Source organism: Ammospiza nelsoni, unplaced genomic scaffold (assembly GCF_027579445.1).
Source record: "Ammospiza nelsoni isolate bAmmNel1 unplaced genomic scaffold, bAmmNel1.pri scaffold_54, whole genome shotgun sequence".
Lineage (NCBI taxonomy): Eukaryota > Metazoa > Chordata > Aves > Passeriformes > Passerellidae > Ammospiza > Ammospiza nelsoni.
This window is the reverse complement of record NW_026683192.1, coordinates 324,041-342,930: the sequence shown is the minus strand read 5'-3', so window position 1 is coordinate 342,930 and position 18,890 is coordinate 324,041. Positions and strand designations below refer to the sequence as shown.

General features: G+C 44.6%; 1 protein-coding gene and 1 long non-coding RNA gene across 2 annotated transcripts in view; both read right to left on the bottom strand.

Moving 5' to 3' along the window:
* The window catches only part of LOC132087180 (zinc finger protein 883-like), a 448,191-nt gene that overhangs the window by 284,348 nt on the left and 144,953 nt on the right, over positions 1-18,890 (bottom strand). The gene's annotated exons all lie outside the window — the stretch shown is intronic.
* Positions 16,780-18,885, bottom strand: LOC132087197 (uncharacterized). Its single transcript, XR_009420487.1, has 3 exons — positions 18,722-18,885; positions 18,016-18,136; positions 16,780-16,984 (listed from the first exon to the last, which is right to left on the bottom strand). It is a non-coding gene; the product is annotated as an uncharacterized LOC132087197 (long non-coding RNA).

The following is an 18,890-nucleotide window of genomic DNA, read 5'->3' as shown; positions in this document are numbered from 1 at the left end:
GCCCGAAGGTGCTTTATATTGGAAAAAGGTGATAATTGGATTTGGATTTGGTGGTTGGTAAAAAAAGCCTAGGCTCCGGCTATAAGACGTCTAAGGACGCAGGACCGGAACTCGCCTCCTGTTTGTTTTAGGGAAGGACGGCGAGAAGGTATATTGGTTTAAGGTATATTGGGTTTATTGGGATTAATAGTGGAATTAAAGGCTGTAATATGATGTCTTTTAAAACTTTTAAAACCTTAGTGCAAGCCAATGGTAAAATACCTGGAAATATACCATTAGGTTGTATATTGAAACGGTGGAAAAGTGAGGGGTATTATCAAGAATTGGATAAAAGTAAAATGATAGATTATTGTAATCATTGGTGGCCTGAATATGAGATTGGGGAAGCGGGATGGCCGGTGAATGGTACACTGGAATTGGGGATAATGGAATCTTTGATGCAATTTTTAAGGAGAAATGAGAAATGGGATGAAATACCATATTTGGATTTGTTTTTCGTTTTATATCGGAAAGAGGAATGGCAAAAGGAATGTGGTATCTTGGTTTTAGAAGTGAATGATGAAAGGGAGTGTGTGGGATGTAAAGAAAGAAAGGAGCGTAATTTGTATCCTTCAGTCGAGGAAGATTTGTCTTATTGTATAGCACCTCTGAGGGTTCCGGTTGCTCCTAATGTGCCCCCTGGTCCCCCTGCGGATATAGCTATAAAAATGGGATCTAGTGAGAGTGATAGTGATGGTGGTGATGGTGAAAAGAATGAGAGTGTTAAAAGAACTCCGTTAGCAGGGCGGACTCGCAAGGGAAGGAAGGGGCAGAAGGGGCCACAGTTAATTGCGCCGTTAAGGGAAGCTGTGGGACCACAGGGAGAAAGGATACTTATAAAGGTGCCTTTCTCGCCCGGGGATTTGGTAATATGGAAGTAATCAGCGGGGAGTTATCGGGAGGATCCTGAAAGGGTGGCAAGGGTGGTTAAAATGGTAATAAAGACTCAGAATCCGGACTGGAATGATTTACAGGTATTATTAGATACTATAATGGATTCCACGGAAAAGGAAATGGTTATTAGAGCCAGTAGAGAAAAGGCTCGTGAGGAAATTCGGTTGAGACAACTAAATGAGACAGTTGATGAATTGGTACCAAGTGAGGAACCTAAGTGGGACCCAAACTCTACGGGAGGAATAAGGGCTGTAAAACGATATCAGGAATTGTTGGTGGAAGGAATTAGGACAGGAATACCTAAGACTATGAACTGGTCTAAGTTGTCTTCGGTCAAGCAGGACAAGAATGAGTCTCCGTCTGCCTTTTTAGAATGATTAAAAGACATGGCTCGGAAGTTTACTAATTTAGATGTAGAGGATCAGTCAGGAAAACTTCAATTGGCATTGTTGTTTATGGGGCAATCACAAGAGGATATTAGGAAAAAGTTACAAAAGCTGGAAGGAGAGGATACTAGGAGTTTGGATAAAATGCTGGAGGTAGCGTGGAAGGTATACAACAACTGGGAAAAAGAAACTGCAAAAAGACAACAAGCTACTATTCTGGCTGTAATGCAACAGACAGGGGCAGGAGGAAGACCCATTAGGGGTCGAGGTCGGGGAGGAGCTAATCGCGGACAAAGGGGGTTGGCAAGAGGTCGGGGAGGATTTGGGTTTGCACCTAACATGGGGAGGTTGGATCCAAACCAGTGTGCGTTTTGCCGACAATTGGGACACTGGAAAAATGAATGCCTGGTTAGAGGAGGTATGGGCATGGGAAACATGGGATTAAGGACAGGTCCAATGGGGAATGCTCCTGCGGGAGGATTCACGGGAGGACCAGCAGAAGTCGCTCAAGCACTAGTTTTGGGAAACTATCAGAATCAAAGCTGACTAGAAAAGGATTTAAGGGTAGTTTTAGAAATAGATGGAAAGGATCAAGAATTTATGGTAGACACTGGAGCTACTTATTCTGTACTCAATAGATGATTGGGACCTTTGAGTGACACAACGGTACAGGTGGTGGGGGCAACAGGGAAGCTAGAGGAACAACCATTTTTACAACCTTTAAATCTTAGGTTTGGGGGGAAGGAATTAGATCACCAATTTTTGTATATGCCAAACTGCCCCACACCCCTTCTTGGCAGAGATTTGTTGTCCCGACTTAATGTGAAAATAATATTTGAAGGGGGAAGGGTGAAATTGGAAATACCTGAGGAACAAATAGCAGGCATTTTTGTGATCAAGGAAGTGGATGCCTCTCCTATTCCAGAAGAAATTGAGCAGGCTGTAGTCCCCTGGGTATGGGAGTCAGGGGTCCCCGGAAAATCTAAAGCTGCGCAGCCAGTAAAGGTGGAACTAAAGGAAGGGGCCCGACCAGTGAGGATAAAGCTTGAAGCTTGAGGCAAGGAGGGGAGTAGCCCCGTTAATTAAACAATTTTTGGCTCAAGGAATATTACAGGAATGTGAATCGGAGTATAATACTCCAATTTTTCCAGTAAAGAAACCTAATGGTAAGTACCGTTTGGTACAGGACTTAAGGGCTATTAATGAAATAGTGAAAGACATACATCCAGTTGTTGCTAATCCTTATACCTTGTTAACATCTGTATCGGAGGATTTTAAATGGTTCTCGGTGATTGACTTTAAAGATGCCTTCTTCTGCATCCCACTGGCAGTAGAGAGTAGGAAATATTTTGCCTTCGAGTGGGAGAGTCCTGATTTTGGGAGAAAGAAGCAGCTTACGTGGACCAGAATCCCACAGGGATTTAAAAACAGCCCTACTATTTTTGGAAACCAACTGGCCAAGGAGCTGGAGGAATGGAGAATAACCCAGGTAACAATATCCCCATCCTTGTATGTAGTCCTGCAGTATGTGGACGACATTTTTCTGGCTACTAAGGAAAGGGAAATGTGTGTGGAATTAACAATTAAATTACTCAACATGCTTGGCCAAGCAGGGTATCGGGTTTCTAAGGAAAAAGCTCAATTGGTCAAAAATAGCGTTATTTACCTTGGTTGTGAGATCACACAAGGGCAGAGACGTTTGGGAGTAAACCGAATAGAGGCAATATGTGCTATTCCTTTGCCTCGTAACCATCAGGAATTGAGATCTTTTCTAGGAATGGTGGGATGGTGTCGACTGTGGATCATGAATTTCGGTCTTTTAGCCAAGCCACTGTAAGAGGCCTTGAAGTAGCATCAGTTGGAGTGGACGACACAGCAAAAGAAGGCCTTCCAGGAATTGAAGCAGGCACTAAAGGAGGCCCCAGCCCTAGGACTCCCTGACCTGACCAAGGAATTCCAGTTGTACATGAATGAGAGGCAAAAACTGGCATTGGGGGTCCTCACCCAGAAGGTGGGATCCTGGAAGAGGCCAGTGGGATACTTCTCTAAACAACTGGATTCGGTAAGTTCCGGGTGGCCCTCGTGTTTACGAGCCGTGGCGGCAACAATAATTCTTATTCAAGAGGCCTGGAAATTAACTTTTGGGGCAAAAATGAAAGTGTTTGTTCCCCATATGGTCATGGCCGTTTTGGAGCAAAAGGGGGGTCACTGGCTATCATCCAGTCGAATGTTGCAATACCAGGCCATCCTGAGAGAACAGGATGATACTGAAATAAGGACTACTAATCATGTTAATCCAGCAGAGTTTTTACACAGTGACCAGGAGGCTGGGGGATTGGTGCACGATTGCGTAGAGGTAATTGAACAAGTATATGCCAGCAGACCCGACCTAAAGGATGAACCATTGGAAGAACCTGAATGGGAACTGTACACTGATGGATCCAGTTTTGTTGAGAATGGGACTCGCTATGCTGGGTATGCAGTGGTAACATTGGATCAGGTAATAGAGGCAAAGGCTTTGTTACCTGGAACTTCGGCCCAGAAGGCAGAGGTGATTGGACTCACCAGAGCCCTGTATTTGAGCAAGGACAAAAGGGTTAATATCTGGACACATTCTAAATATGCCTTTGGTGTGGTTCATGTACATGGGGCGTTATGGAAGGAAAGGGGGATTTTGAATTCACAGGGAACCAGCATCAAGCACTGGGAAGAAGTGCTACAGCTACTGGATGCGGTACACAGTCCCAAAGCAGTTGCAGTAATGCATGTTAGAGGACATCAGACTGCGGAAGGAGACGTTTACAGAGGAAATCGATTTGCTGATGTTACAGCACAGCAAGTGGCATGGGAAGTATGGACTCAAATGGCATTGGTACCAGTAAGAACAAATCCGGCTACCCCATACCTGAATCAGGAGCCCAAATATTCAATAGAAGATGGAAAACTAATAAACTTCCTAGGGGCACAGAGGAATCAACTTGGGTGGTACGTTACACCAATGGGACAAATAGTGGTACCTACCCGCATAATGAAATTTATTTTGGAATCAGAACATAATAAATGTCATTGGGGGGCAGAAGTATTGGTAAAATTTTTGAAGAATGAGATAATCTCTAATCAGATGTTAACAATGGCAAAAAGAGTTAATGCAATGTGCCCGGTATGTTTGAAAAATAATCCAGTAGTTAAGAGACAAATACAAATAAGAAAGTTGCAAGTCAGGCCACAACCAGGAGATTACTGGCAAGTTGATTTTTCTGAATTGCCTAGGGCACAGAGATACAGATACTTGTTAGTGTACATATGTACGTTCTCATAGTGGCCGGAAGCTTTTCCATGTAGAACTAATCAGGCTAAAGAAGTAGTAAAAACCTTGTTAAAAGAAATAATACCAAGATTTAAAGTACCTTTAAAATTGTCATCAGATAGGGGTCCGCATTTTATAGCTGGAGTAGTGCAAGAATTAGCACAAATGTTAAATATAACCTAGAATTTGCATACCCCCTGGAGACCTCAGTCTAGTGGATAAGTAGAAAAGATGAATCAAACCCTGAAAGGACAAATCAAAAAGATTTGCCAAGAAGCTAAACTGCACTGGCCTCAAGCTTTGCCTTTGGCCCTACTCAAGATTCGAATTAAACCAAGAGAAAAAGTAAGCGTAAGTCCATATGAGATATTATATAGTAAACCATATCATGCAACTGTATTAAAAGGAGAGGTACATGTGAGTGGGGACCAAGCGATTGCAGAGTATGTTATGTCACTTAATAAGATCTTGAATTCTTTAAGAAATACGTTACAGTAGAATAGACCGCTCACGCTGGAGAATTCTGTCCACGACATCCAGCCTAGGGACCAGGTGTACGTCAAGAAGTAGATCACAGATCCGCTACGAGAATCATAGAGCAGACCCCACCAGGTGATGATGACGACCTACACGGCGGTGAAGGTCCAGGAGATGGATGCTTAGATCCATTACACCAGGGTAAAGAAGGCACCGTTCCAATGAGAAACCCAGATAGTGTCTCCAACCCGGATGATCTTCCGCGCAAAGCCGCCTTCTTAATTATATTACTGCTAGTGATCATGAGACTAGTACCCATTCAAGAGTCTACTCTAGTACAGGTTGAAGAAAAGTTACAGTCATAGAAGAGATAAATGTTCACCTAACTTGTGTTATATTTGACAGCCAGAAAGTTAAGGCCAGTGAAGTTATTGCAATATGACAACGAGGAGCTGAAAGAAGCCGAGGCAAGATAAGAGTCAGTTGAGATCAAGATAAACAACAAAGAAACATGGTACTGAATCTTACCAAAGTAACCACAAATGATACGAGAGAATATACATGTTTAGTCAAAATACGAGATAGTTTTGATTACAAAAGAGTGAGTATGAGAGTTTTGCCATGGACCGGGGATCGTGCTGAAAACATAAGAGTTAATCCAGTATCAATGGCAGTGGACATGTGGGATGAGCCACCTCTCAGAATAAATTGTTCCTTCCTAGTAAGATCAAGATATCAAAAGAACCTTTGAGTCAAATAGTAGAAGCAAAATAGAGAACTGACCTGAGACAGAATAGACGACGAGACCAATTAGTAGAAGAAAGAAGGCAAAAGTTGTGAGTGGTCGAGTGTCACTAATCCTAGAATAGGAAATGCATAGTAGAGGCATGACAGAATGATGTTATCCTTACAGAGACACAGAAAGAGTAGACGAGAAGTTAATGATACAATAGAACGAAATACTGAGCAAGAAAATTTAGTGGTAAGATTAATCAGAGATTTTGAGATCATGCAGAATGTGACTAAAATAACAGCTTGCCTGCCGTTACCACAAGCTGCAAGTGAACCAATTCCCTGAAGAATAATACCAGTAACCAAAATGCCTGAAACATTCAAGAATGTTTCATGGTCCTGCCAGTCAGTTCCCAAACCAGTAGATGTATAGAGAGATTTATGTATGACCACTCGGGCTATGACTAAAGAAGAATGTGAAAAGAAATCCAATCATTATAGTTAGATTCAAAATACCAGGAAGTGTTTAATTGCAACCCCAATAGATGAGCCATGCAATACAGTACGAATAAGAATGAAATCCCAACAAAACGAGATGAGTTGTCAGAATGTCACACAGAATTTTGACACCTAGAATAGTTAGAAGACATTATAGGGACCTAGTGTTTTAGAACACTATAATTACCTTGAAGAAGTACAATAGCGCATCCAATAGTCAAGAGTAAAGAATCAGTCACATTATAGGGCCCTTATCACGTCTACATCTTCCCGAGAGTTCAGACCGCAAAAAGAAGATTAGAATTGTACTGAAGTTTTTACATGTGATACACCAGAAGACCGAATCGGATTAGTACCGGTAAAAATGGCATTAAAGTAGAGATGCGAGTGTAGAAAGTATGATCACACGGTTAGCAGAGAGTCCATAGATGGACCTATAGATTGCAGATATACTACTGTGCACAGTCCTAGAAATCTAGTCTGAGTGTTGAGACACGGACAGTAGACCACACATTTACCTCTAGATAGATCAGTAACACAAATCACCCTAAGAGTTCCCACATTGTATCCATACTAGAAACAGAATAGATAGATCCAAAGGAAAAAACTCAGAAAGAGAGAAGAATCCCTAGAAGAGCAGTGGCATGAACCTAGCTCAGGAGTACAATTCAGATAGATATTAGAGTCATTATTCCCTCCGGTAGTGACATATTGAAACGGAAAAATGCTCAACAATTTGTTAGGACAGACAGAAAAGTTAGCAGCAGCTACTAAGAAAAGATTTAAAGATCTAAATTTGCAATTGCAAGCTATATCAAGAATGACCCTACAAAACAGAATAGCATTAGATTTGCTACTGTTAAAAGAGCATAGAGTTTGTAGTTACCTGAGTAAGAGAATAGATCATTGCTGTGTACACATTCCAAATGTTACACTTGAAGTTGAGAAAGATATTTCTCAACTGGCAGAAGTAGAAACAAAAAACAAAAAAATTGAAAAAGAAGCACAGCATAATTAGATAAGAGCAGTATTTGATTCTTTGAAGCTTCACCTGTCTAGCTAGATTACGTCTGCTATACAGTATGTAATAATGTTTTTAGTATTTTTAGTGACTATATAGATTGTACATAGATGCCTCTTAAGTGTGATCGAAAAGGAAAAGAGGCGATCTCTCCGGTTGCTCAAAGCGATGACCCGTGGGCGGCAGAATGAAGAACACTCCCCACCTCGTTATGAAGATGTTACTGTCAATACTGTTGATTGAGCATCCTTGCAGCAGGACTGAAAGATGCTCAAACGGGGGGAAATGTTGGAAAAGAAATGAAATTTAGCAAAATATTTAATTATAGTGAGTTGTGTGTGAACTAGTTTGTTAAAAAGTAGTTTTGTAGCCGTTGAAAGTGTGTGTTGGGTTTTGTGTGTTACCTAGCAGGTAGTCTTAAGGATTTAATAAATATTTAAACTAGTGCAGGAAAGTAAGAATGCTAACCTGTCTAGAGGCAGCATACAATGCTCTTAGAATAAGATAAGCAGAAGATTAATGATCTTGTTTGTGAACCAAGAAATGTATCACAAGGGGTCTGTGACCAGGCAAAGAGAACAGAAGACTATTTCTTAGAGACTAGGCAAAGAGAACAAGAAACTGTTTCTTAGAGACTTTGTTGTGAATCGCATGTATAAAAGAGAAGCACCCATACGTGAATTTGGAAGCTCAAATTTTGAGACATGAGTCCCCCAGTTCCCCGGGCCCTTAATAAAGCACCCACAAAACTTATCCGAGTTTTGTGTCATTTATCAATCGAGCAACACTCCCACAGGTGCCTGGACCAGGGATCCCCTCCTTCCCCCTGGGTCAAACCCTCCCAGGGTCCCCACTCGTTCACTTTTCTTTCACTTCCCTCCTTTCCCAGCCAGCGTCCTCTCGGAGGGCACGAAAAGGCGGTACTGGGAGGTCCCGCTCACTTCGGGGGTCTGGCACTGCCCAGCCCCCATCTCAGACACTGCACACACACTCACACATGCATACAGCCGCCCCCCGACCCAAAACCCCATGATACTCACAGCCTCCTTTTCTCACGAGGGTCTTCGTTCACAAAGCAGTTTTCTATGGATACTCTCTCTCCAAAAGCCGGCACTCTGATGGGAGCCTCTCTTGCGTGCTCTTAAAAACTAATTTGCTTATGCGTTATTGTAAAAAAAGACTCTTTTCCCAAGGGAGAGTGGTCTAGCCTTGGGACCACTTAAAATTCTGGTGGGGAGCTCCTTCCCAGAAACTATCCACCTCCCCGGAGTTGAGAGAGTCACGGATGTCGGCACCAAAATTGTTATGTTTGCCCAATTATCCTATCATAAAAAAAGCCAAACAATATTAAAATTAGTAACAATTTTACTTGAGTAGTTAAAAAAAAAAAATTTGATACAATATAATTTGATTAAAATAAGGGATAATTTGGTTCCAATAATAGTGCATAAGCAAAAGATAACCACGGGGTACGGAAGGCTGGGTTTTGGGACCCTTGCAACATCACGTATGAGCTTGCTAATGAAAATCACCCCTTATATGCCATGTGTCAATACCATCTCCTCCCATTTTCGGTTCGTCATATCTCTATCTCCGCCTTCATTACCACCTTTACCACACATGCGCCACCACTCGGTTTGGTGGTCACACAAGTCTTTGGGGGTCATCACTGATGAAGGCTCTGTAGTCTTCTTCTGTGTCCTTTTATTCATGTTTGGGTTACACACGCGCACCAAGCCAGTACAATGTAAGCCAAGACTAACGTATCACTGCATCTACATATCAAGGCAATAAATCCCTTATAATTAGCATTTTCTGGGACCCAACCAGGTTTTTGCTCATTTTTAGCAACTTTATCTTCAGCTTCTTTCCTGTGGTCCTTGACAACATCTGCTGGGAAGAGGGGGGGGGGGTGGAGCCCCTCCTCTCCCTCTCTTCTTTGGCATTACAACTTCTAACTATTTTATTATTCTCAAATATCAATTACTGTATCAATATTGATTGCTGTTTCGATTTTTATCAGCACAAATCATACCTATTTATCATATATGTAAATTGCAGTTTAATGAACTTTACTTGAATTCAGTTTTGACTTGTGAAGAATTAAAAATCCGAATGACAATGACACAGCCTCACCTTCCCTTAGTGATATGTGAAAGGCCAGAACAAGAAGAGGGAATCTGGTGCCTGCTGAAATCAACATGTACTGAGAAATTATTGTTATTTTTGAAAGAACAGTTTAAATTACAGGAGGGTCTCTTGCTTTGGTGAGCCCTCATCCCTCTGTGATACACCTCACCTCAATGTAAACTTCAGGTGGTTTGGGGTTTTCTTTTTCTTTCTCCAAAACACAAAGAGATCAAAATTCTTGGTAAAAACAGGACTTCTACTTTCAGTCAAAGCTAAAGAGAAGCTCTGCAGGGCTTCTTCCTAGATACGGATAAAATACCCTGGTGATCTTATCACCCCCTGTTCTCAAACTTTTGGGACCAGCTTCTACTCTGGAACACCATGACTTCCTTGTAATCTGAAAGAGGGAGCAAATCAAACCTCAAGAGCTGGTCCTACCTTTAAAACCAGTGTTCCTGCCACCAGAAACTGCTTTTCCTGTTGTGATAGATGAGTCATGTGATGATTGACTCTCACAATTAATAGAAAAATATCATGTATATAAGTTAAGAAAAGTTTTATAGATTTATAGTTATGCTGCACCCCATCCCGTGGTTATCAAGGGACAGCTGGGAGGGGTGGCTTGTCACTATGACTCCCAGATGTCCCCAAGGAGTTGGGACATCTGGGAGGGCTGGCTTGTCACTATGGCCACACTGGACCCCCAATCAGGATTTGAGGAAGAGATCTTCACCACTGGACAGCAAAGAGGAGGTTGATGGACAAAACTTTGGGAGGGGTTAAAGGGTTAAAAAGGGAAAGTCTCCAGTGTGAGGGGGCTGAGCACATGGCGAGGAAAATCTTTTGCTCCTGGTGCTGTAACCTTTTTTCTTTATTCAGTCTTCTGTTGTATTTTTTATAAGGTTTAATAAACCTTCCTAAACTATGAAGAGTAGCTATATCTCACACTGTGGTCTGCAACCCTCACTCTTTATTACAATAAAATGCCTCTTTTTATTAGGTTTAAATCAGTTCCATATGAGCTTTTATGAGCTTTTATGCCTTTTTATCAATATATGTTTAATACCACTTTCTGCTTATTGCAACATTCCAGGAATCCCTTTTGACTCTTCTCTCCATATTCCTGCAGAAGGTCAGGTCATTGTGGATTTTACACCAATAAAAATCCAGGTTGTTCAGATCCTAGGTGTGATGGGCAGGCACAATTCCCCTGCTGACACAGGGACTGAAGACAAACCCCTCTGTTGTCACTGAAACCAAAACAAAGGAGGAAGTTTCTGCCCATTGGAAAGTCCCCGTTTGCCCTGAAGGACTCTGCCTCTTCTTTCTCAGCAGCAGCTCAGCAGCCGGACGCCAAGGACAAAGAGAGGGAGGGGTGGTTGATTTGTGTGACAATTTAACAGCCCTTGCAAACAAGAGCTGAGTCTGTCAGTAACATCTCTGCAGAGGCAAGTCCTTGCTGAGGATGCAGAGCTGAGTCACTTGTGTTTAGTTTGCATCGAGTTAATGGCACAATGGGTTTTCATGCTGCAGGTGTGGCCCCTGTGACAGCAGCCTGTTCATCCTTCAGGGGGTTTGCACCCACAGGGACAGTGCTGCTCCTGCCAGCACACCACAGCTTGTCCTCATGCCAAAAAGTCTGGGCAGAACTTCTTGAAGGAACATTTTCCTTTTGCTCTCAAACCAAAGATTTAGATGCAATGGTATAATAGAAACAAATCTTTTCCCCTGTTGTCTGTTGGGACAGGAGGAAAATCCTATCACATCCAGATAGCAAGGCACTGATTTCACGTCTGCTCTGGAAATGACTTGCAGGAGCAAGTAAATAAAATTCTCTGCTAGAACAGTGAAGTCCTGCCGCTCTAAATCAGTGTGGTGCCTGAAGGGTTTTGTAGCAGGGTTGCACCTAAGTTGATGCTCAAGAAGTTTATGAGGTCCAACACAGACGTAAGGTTTGCACAGCAGGGTTTAGGCTAACAGCTAAGGGAGCATAAATTAAATGGTCTTTCCAACCCAGAAGGCTGAGGAGAATTGTTGGTATTTGTGCTCTCCTTCCTTGTTTAAAGGATAGCAACATATTTGATGAGATTTTGGAATTGCAGCTAAAAGTCATGGCCAGATTAAGTCACCTAAGTGGTTGTTGTGCATTTCTAATTGTGGAGGTCAATATCAATGTAGCTGCTTCTGGTAATACAAAAAGCTCTTTCAAGACACTTCTTAAGAGAAATGTCTTTTTTCTTTTCACTCTTAACTGCAAAGCACCTCCAGGATGAACAGCAAACAGGTTATCTAAATTGTCCTTTCACAATAACAGAAAACTTCCCCTTTAATCAGCCTGAATTGCACAATTCTCATCTGTATGAAGGAATTTCATTTAGTCTCTGCTGTAAAGAAGTGATTTCTATGCAACAGGGTTGATAAAGGGAGGACTCAAATTAACAATGTTGGAAAAGAAATGAAATTTAGCAAAATATTTAATTATAGAGAGTTGTGTGTGAACTGGTTTGTTAAAAAGTAGTTTTGTAGCCGTTGAAAGTGTGTGTTGGGTTTTGTGTGTTACCTAGCAGGTAGTCTTAGAGATTTAATAAATAATTAAACTAGTGCAAGAAAGTAAGAATGCTAACCTGTCTAGAGGCAGCATACAATGCCCTTAGAATAAGATAAGCAGAGGATTAATGATCTGTCTGTGAACCAAGGAATGTATCACAAGGGGTCTGTGACCAGGCAAGGGGAACGGGGAACTGTTTCTTGGAAACTTTGTTGTGAATCGCATGTATAAGAGGGAAGCACCCATACGTGAATTTGGGGGCTCGGACTTTGGGACGTGAGTCCCCCAGTTCCCCGGGCCCTTAATAAAGCACCCACAAAACTTATCCGAGTTTTGTGTCATTTATCAATCGGGCAACAACAAGAGTGGTATTTGTTAACACTGCCATTACTCATCACAAACTTTAAACAAACCACACCACCCAGCCCAAAGCTAATATGGCTCTGTGTTAAACATTTCTGAGGGATTACACATCCTTGTGTGAAGATGGAATTAGGATTTAAAGCCAGTATTTCTGCATATACAAGCATTGTGCAAGAACATTTCATCTTCAAAATGGAAACCAAATATCACCTGTACAGGGCAAATGCTGCAATAACATGAATACACTTCTTCCATCAGGTTCACAGGCAGCTTAACCAATTCTGTGCCTGCAGATAATCTGTTCTGGCATCTTTTGGGGCCCTGAACCAGGAAAGTCACACTGAAATACTTCGGGACCGTGAAAATTTCTTCAGATCCAAACCAGTCTCCAGGTGACACAAGTGACTGCAGACATCTCCAACAACCCAGCGGAGGCCAGGTTTGCTGTGTTCTCTTTGTCATTGTGGGTTTGTAATTCAGACTCACAGAAAGGCTAGAGTTGGAAGGGGCCTTAAAGACCCTCTAGATCCAAACCCCTGCCATGGGCAGGGACACTGTCCACTAGACCAGGTGGCTCAGAGCCCCTGCGAGGTTTGGCAAATACCCAAAGACACCTTTTCCTCTGTTTTGCAAGGTCAGATTTCCATGCTCACTTTCACAGATGGCTCCAGTCTAACACAGAGCATTGCTGATTGGTCACTCTTATCTCCACAGCCCAGCAGAGATCCTGTTTTGGATGGCTCTCACTGCTCCCAAGGCCCCAGGGATCAGCCACTGCCTCTCCTCCTTCTGCTTTCCCTTCCAGGATCAGAGATTTCCTGCTGCTTCCTCCACGTCTGAGACAACTGGAGGAGATGAGGGGCTGAGGATGTGGCTTCTGACAGAGAGTTGATAACGCTCAGCTAAGTATTTTATTCTCCTGCCACTAAGCTGTCAGGCTGCTGCTGGAATTCCTCCTGCTTGCAAAGGCCTGGTGTGAGCAGCAGGAATTGTTGCTGGCTGGAATTTTCCAAGAGCTGGACAAAAGAAGCATTTTGTGGAAGGCCACCAGCTGCCCTTGGTCAGCAGCACAAGGTATGAGGTCCCCTTTGAAGGCCATCCCTGCTCAAGGACAGCCTGGCCTTCTCCAGTGCCCAGAGCACCTTCCAGGCTTTCGGGCTGGCCTCGTCCCTCACCCTGGAGAAGCAGGTTGCTGTTGGAACTCTCATATCTACAGTTTCTGGCTGGATTGCCGTGTTTTACCACAGACAGCCCTGGACACACTAGTACAGACTCCATCTGCAATAAAAGGGGACTTTGTTCCAGCTTTTCCCTTGGACCAGCATGCAGCAAGCCCACCCGGGCCTCATTCAGGTCTTTGTGGGCTGGTAGTCAGCTTCTGCTGGGAATTTAAAGCTTTTGCCCTACTTTCCACAGCAAATAGTGGAGCAAACCCAGCTGCATCACCCCCCGAATTTCACTCTAAAAACCACAATTTTTATTTTCCTCTATTCAAGCCTTGAAGAAAACAAACTTTTCTTGAGTGAGCTGGAGGCACAGTGTCCTCCAAGATCATTCTTGAATAGGACAATATTGCAGGGGAAGATTGGCAAACCCAGAGTTTACTGGTGCTTAGGAAGCTTTGCAAAAGCTTCCCACATGCGGTGCTCTTGCACCCTCCTGAGCTCCTGGAGCCCTCACTCAGCTCAGGCACAGTTTGGACAGAAATGGATGGTTCCATCTGTCACACGTGGAGACTGGAGGAGGGAAGACTTTGCAAACACTGCCACGAGGGCAGGGCTGTTTTCATTGATGGTGCCAAGGTAGTACATCATCTTTGATTAAATGTGAGGTGCTGAAGGGCAAAAATTCTCAGTGATGAGGAGAGTGTGTCTCCACTCACACAGCAAGGTAAGTGAAGGGGAAAGAGCAATCTGTATTTTATGGGAGGTATTCAGTTTTTAACAAAACCTTTTTGCAGAAGACGTGCCTAGGCAGGGGTGATTCAGAGCATTTTATCAGCCTCACAGAGCATCCCCACATCTGCTTTGCCACATTTTCTCTCTTTTTTTCATTGTGAATGATTTCTCCTGTCAGGGTTGCTCCTGCTTGGAGTTCTACTCTCAGTGGAGTCCTGGAGTTTTCTCAGCTGCCTCTGCAGCGAGTTCTGAGCCAACGTGGGGCTCTGCTGCCAGCCCAAATCTGCCCTTCTCCTGCCCAGCCTGAGTGCAGGTGGGGCATGTGCTGGGCATGGCTGGAGATTTGCATGGTCAAACTCCTCCAGCATTTACATCTGCTCATGGCTTTGGGTAGTACAAATGTCAGAACACCCATCACAGCTAACAAATGGCATTTCTTGCAGATTGCTACAGCCACGCTGCTGATCCACAAATACACGAGAATCAATTTCAGTTGGAAAATGTCATTTATTACAAAGTGCTACACCCACGCTGACAATACAGAACTATACAAATCTCAATTTAGGTTAAAAACTGGAATTTATTCGATTATTACAACCTGTGTATGTAATAATATACAAATACCATCCTCAGTTAATTTCTTGCCAACCTCTACAAAAACTCACTATACAAAAAGATCAATTAGGCATTTAACAACTTAATTTATTACATATTACTGCAAGGATTAAGCCCATCTAGGAATACAAAAATACATCCATAGATATGAAAATAGAATTACATACATAAACAGATAAATATACCTATACAAATAGACTTAGATACCTATACAAATACCAATATTCCTATTTTAAAAGCCATATAACAAAAATCATATCAAAGGAGATACCTACACCACTGTACCCATAAGAAATAGAAATTAACACAGATATAACAATATCCATGTATACAGAGATAAATTGATGCACATATATGTAATTTCAAACATATATGTATATATACAAATAGCATGCATTCATAACAAAATAAATATACATAAATACAAGAATATACACATGGAAATAAATCCATACAAATAGCAACCCACTAACAGAAATACAGATGTAATAATCCCTGTCTATGTTCAAGTCCATGTATCTGTAAAGAACACTCAAAGCAGAGGGATCCCAGCTGCCCCATCTTCAAAGCCTCTCGCTTGGTCTCCTCCTCCCGTGCAGAGCAGCTCTCCTGGACAGGGACAGGGACAGCAGATGGGACATCTGGCAAGCAAAGGGAACACTGAGTGAGTATGGGGATGTTTCCCTTGGCAGCAGCTGCACTTCCATCAGGGAAAAGGAAATGTCAGAGCCTCCCCAGGGGGTCAGAAAGAGAAAGCAGCCGGGCGGGCCGGGCTGTGGTGAGCGCAGCCGAGGCGAGACTGTCCCGCAGCCCGGCAGAGCCAGCACAGCTCCTGGGCCCTGCCAGCACAGCTGCCTTGCCCAAGGACAGCCCCTGTGCCAGCCGGGGCAGCTGCGCTGAGCAGCCCCAGCACGGGCAGGGCCCACTCCTGGCCCGCCGGGCAGTGCCCACGGCCACAGCCCACGGCAGCCTCAGCCCCACCTGCCTCCCCGGGCCTGTGGCCTCAGCCGGGCTCTCTGCAGGCTGGCAGCAGCAGGTCCCCGTTCACTTCTCTCGCTGCTGGCCTTCAGCTCCTCCCTGCTGGTTCCCGTCAGTCTCCAGCTGTCCTCAAGGTCTTCATGGCAGCTGTGGCAAAAGTGGAGGCTCTGGAATTGCTTCCAAGGCCTGGCAGAGCTGCAGTCCCGGAGCCCTCTGTGCTCCCTGCTGGCCCCCTCCATCCCCTCAGCCCCGCCATGCTCTCAGTGAAGCCCCAGCCGCCTTCAGTTTCTTCAGCCCCTCACAGTCCTCTCACGCCCCTCAGTCCCTTCTGAGCCATCCCGTCCCCTGAGACCCACCACCCTGCCAGCCTGTGCCACTTCCCTGTCACCTCAGTGCCACCAAGGCCCTCGACTGCCCCACAGCCCTCAGCCCCAGCAGCAGCTCAGGGTCACCGTCCCTTCAGCGCCACGGCCCCCTCAGCCCCCTCAGTCTCACCGTCCTTCAGCAGCTCCTCAGGGACGGTGCCTGGGGCCAGCGGCAGCTCCCACCGCTCCAGGGACAGCCGGGGCTGGAAGTGCTGCTCTGCCCGGCCCGGCCGCCAGCTCAGACCCAGCACAGGGACAGGGGGCACAGGGGGCACCGGGGGAAAAGCAAGAGGTAAAAAAGGCAGCTGAGGGGGGAAAGAGGTACAAATGCAGCCTAGGCCTACACAAACAGCAATCCTTCCATCAATCTCTCCATCTAAACATTCCTCTTACTATATAACTATACACATTCATAAATGTAACTTCATATATATATATAAATACTCTACACATAGAAAAATCTAACTCTGAAAATCTACAAACGTAAATATATTATAAAATATAATTATATCATATCTATACCTATATACATATCCACATTTAACTACACAGATCTATCAATATATGTCTATATAAATAGAACACTATCATCTATAAATGGAACTATAACCACTAATAAATAACCATAGAAATCTATAAACATATCTACAAGCAGAGGAGTTCTACCTGCCTGATGGTCACAGGCTCTCCCCTGTCTCTTCCAGCCCTCCTGGAGATGTTGGTCAGATGGCATCTGGGAAGCAAAGGGAACGCTCAGTCAATATTGGCCCTTGTGCACCTTTCCCTTGGGCAGTAATTGTCCTTCTACCAGGGGCTGTCAAAGATGACCTGAAATGCAGACTCTCACTTGGCACTTTGAAGCAATGTGCCCTTAAAAGAACAGGGACCATTCCAAGGGTTCAAAAGTGTGCTTCAAAGCATTGAATTATCTCGATAAACTCCCAGCCCCCACAGTGCAAAGGGCACCCAGGAGAGCTTGAAACACAGACAGTCCCAGCTGCCACAAGGAAGCCCAGCCTTGTTCTTTCTCTGAGCTGACAGAGAGACCTCAGTCCTCACTGAAATGGCTGAAGCTGAAGGTGCTGGGAGCTGAGTCCTGAACCAGCTCCATTACCTGCCATCTACAAACTGCCCTCTGCAGTGAGCAGCAGCTGCTCCAACTCGACCATCAGCTCTGGCAGCAAGGGCTGGGAGGGACAGAGCTCCCTACGAGGCCTGCAGGCTGCACCAGCTGGGCTAAGGAATGGATCCACAGTGCTCCTTCTCTCCTCTTAGGCCTCCCTAATCAGGGGTCATTCAAGCTTTTCCTTCTGATACTGGAGTTACTGTGATTTTTCAATTGGTTGGCCTCTGATGTTGTGCTCCTTGTTTTTCTTGTGGGCCAGGACCAATACCAGCAGACTGGTACTACATTTAGTCAGTGATTTGGACTTCTACCCTGAAGTTTTGCTCTTTTTTTTCCCCTGCTCCTTCAAGTGTCGCTCAGCCTAGCCTTCCCTGGCACCCTGCAGCAAATTTATCCACCAACTTCAGCACAAAATTGGGACACATGGCTTGGTGACACAACTCACACAAGGTCAGGTTTATTCCCTGCTCTCTGCCCCAGCAGAGGACTCCGTGTCAGAGCCTCTGGAGAAGCGTGGAGGGCAGGGCTCAGGCAGGTTGTGCCAGCGCAGGATTTGAACCCAAGGCACCAGGAAGCACCAACCCTGCTCAGAGCAGCCATCTCACAGCTCTCTAAAACAGTGTGGGCTCTGTCCTTACCAGGCTCCTCGGGCTCCTGGGAACTGTTCCTGCAGCTCTCGGTGCCAGATGAAGCTTCCTCTGCTGCAGCTCTGTTCACAGGCTCCCCTCCTGAAGAATCAGGGGCAACACCAACATTGCCCTGAACAGAAAAACAGAAAGAAAGGAACCCAAAGATCACTCACTATTTTGCTGGAATCATATCAGGGATACAGTAACTGTCCTTCTCCACTCCTAAAGGACATGGAGCACAGAGGAGGGAACACTGCCCACACAGCTCACATGACAAGCCTTTTAAACTCAGGATTCAGGGGGCCAAGGTGATGCCTGGAGGACACACATGGGGCAGTAGTAGAAGGCTCCAGGAAGCAGCAGCTGCAGCCCAGCCCTTGCTTTGCCTTGGCCTTCCCACCCAAAAGAGGCACAGCCCACATCTACTGCAGCTGCAACAGAGGCACCTCTGGCATGCCCCTCCCTGCACAGGACACTTGGCCTTCAGTGCCACTTCTCCCAACACTCTTCTCCTCTTTCCCAGCAAGTAAAACCTCTTCTTCATTTCTTTTTCATCCCCTCTTTTAGAAATCCAAGAAGAATTCAATACCAAGAATAATTCAATAGCTAAATAATAATGAAGTAATTTCAATTAAAGAAGCCTTTGCTTCTCAACCGTGTAACAACGTTCAAAAGCTCTCAGTCCAGCCCTTTTATCCCCATCCAATGGAATTACCTGCACAGAGGGAGATCTTTCAGACAGGGACCTCCTGATCTCCCGAATCATTTTCTCTACAGCAAGGCCTAGATCTGCTGGTGGCCATTCCTCCTCCCCAGGTGCGTTCTGTGCTGAGCTGGAGGCCGTCCATGCTGCACAGGCTGCACTGCCGGGTGGAGTGCTGGGC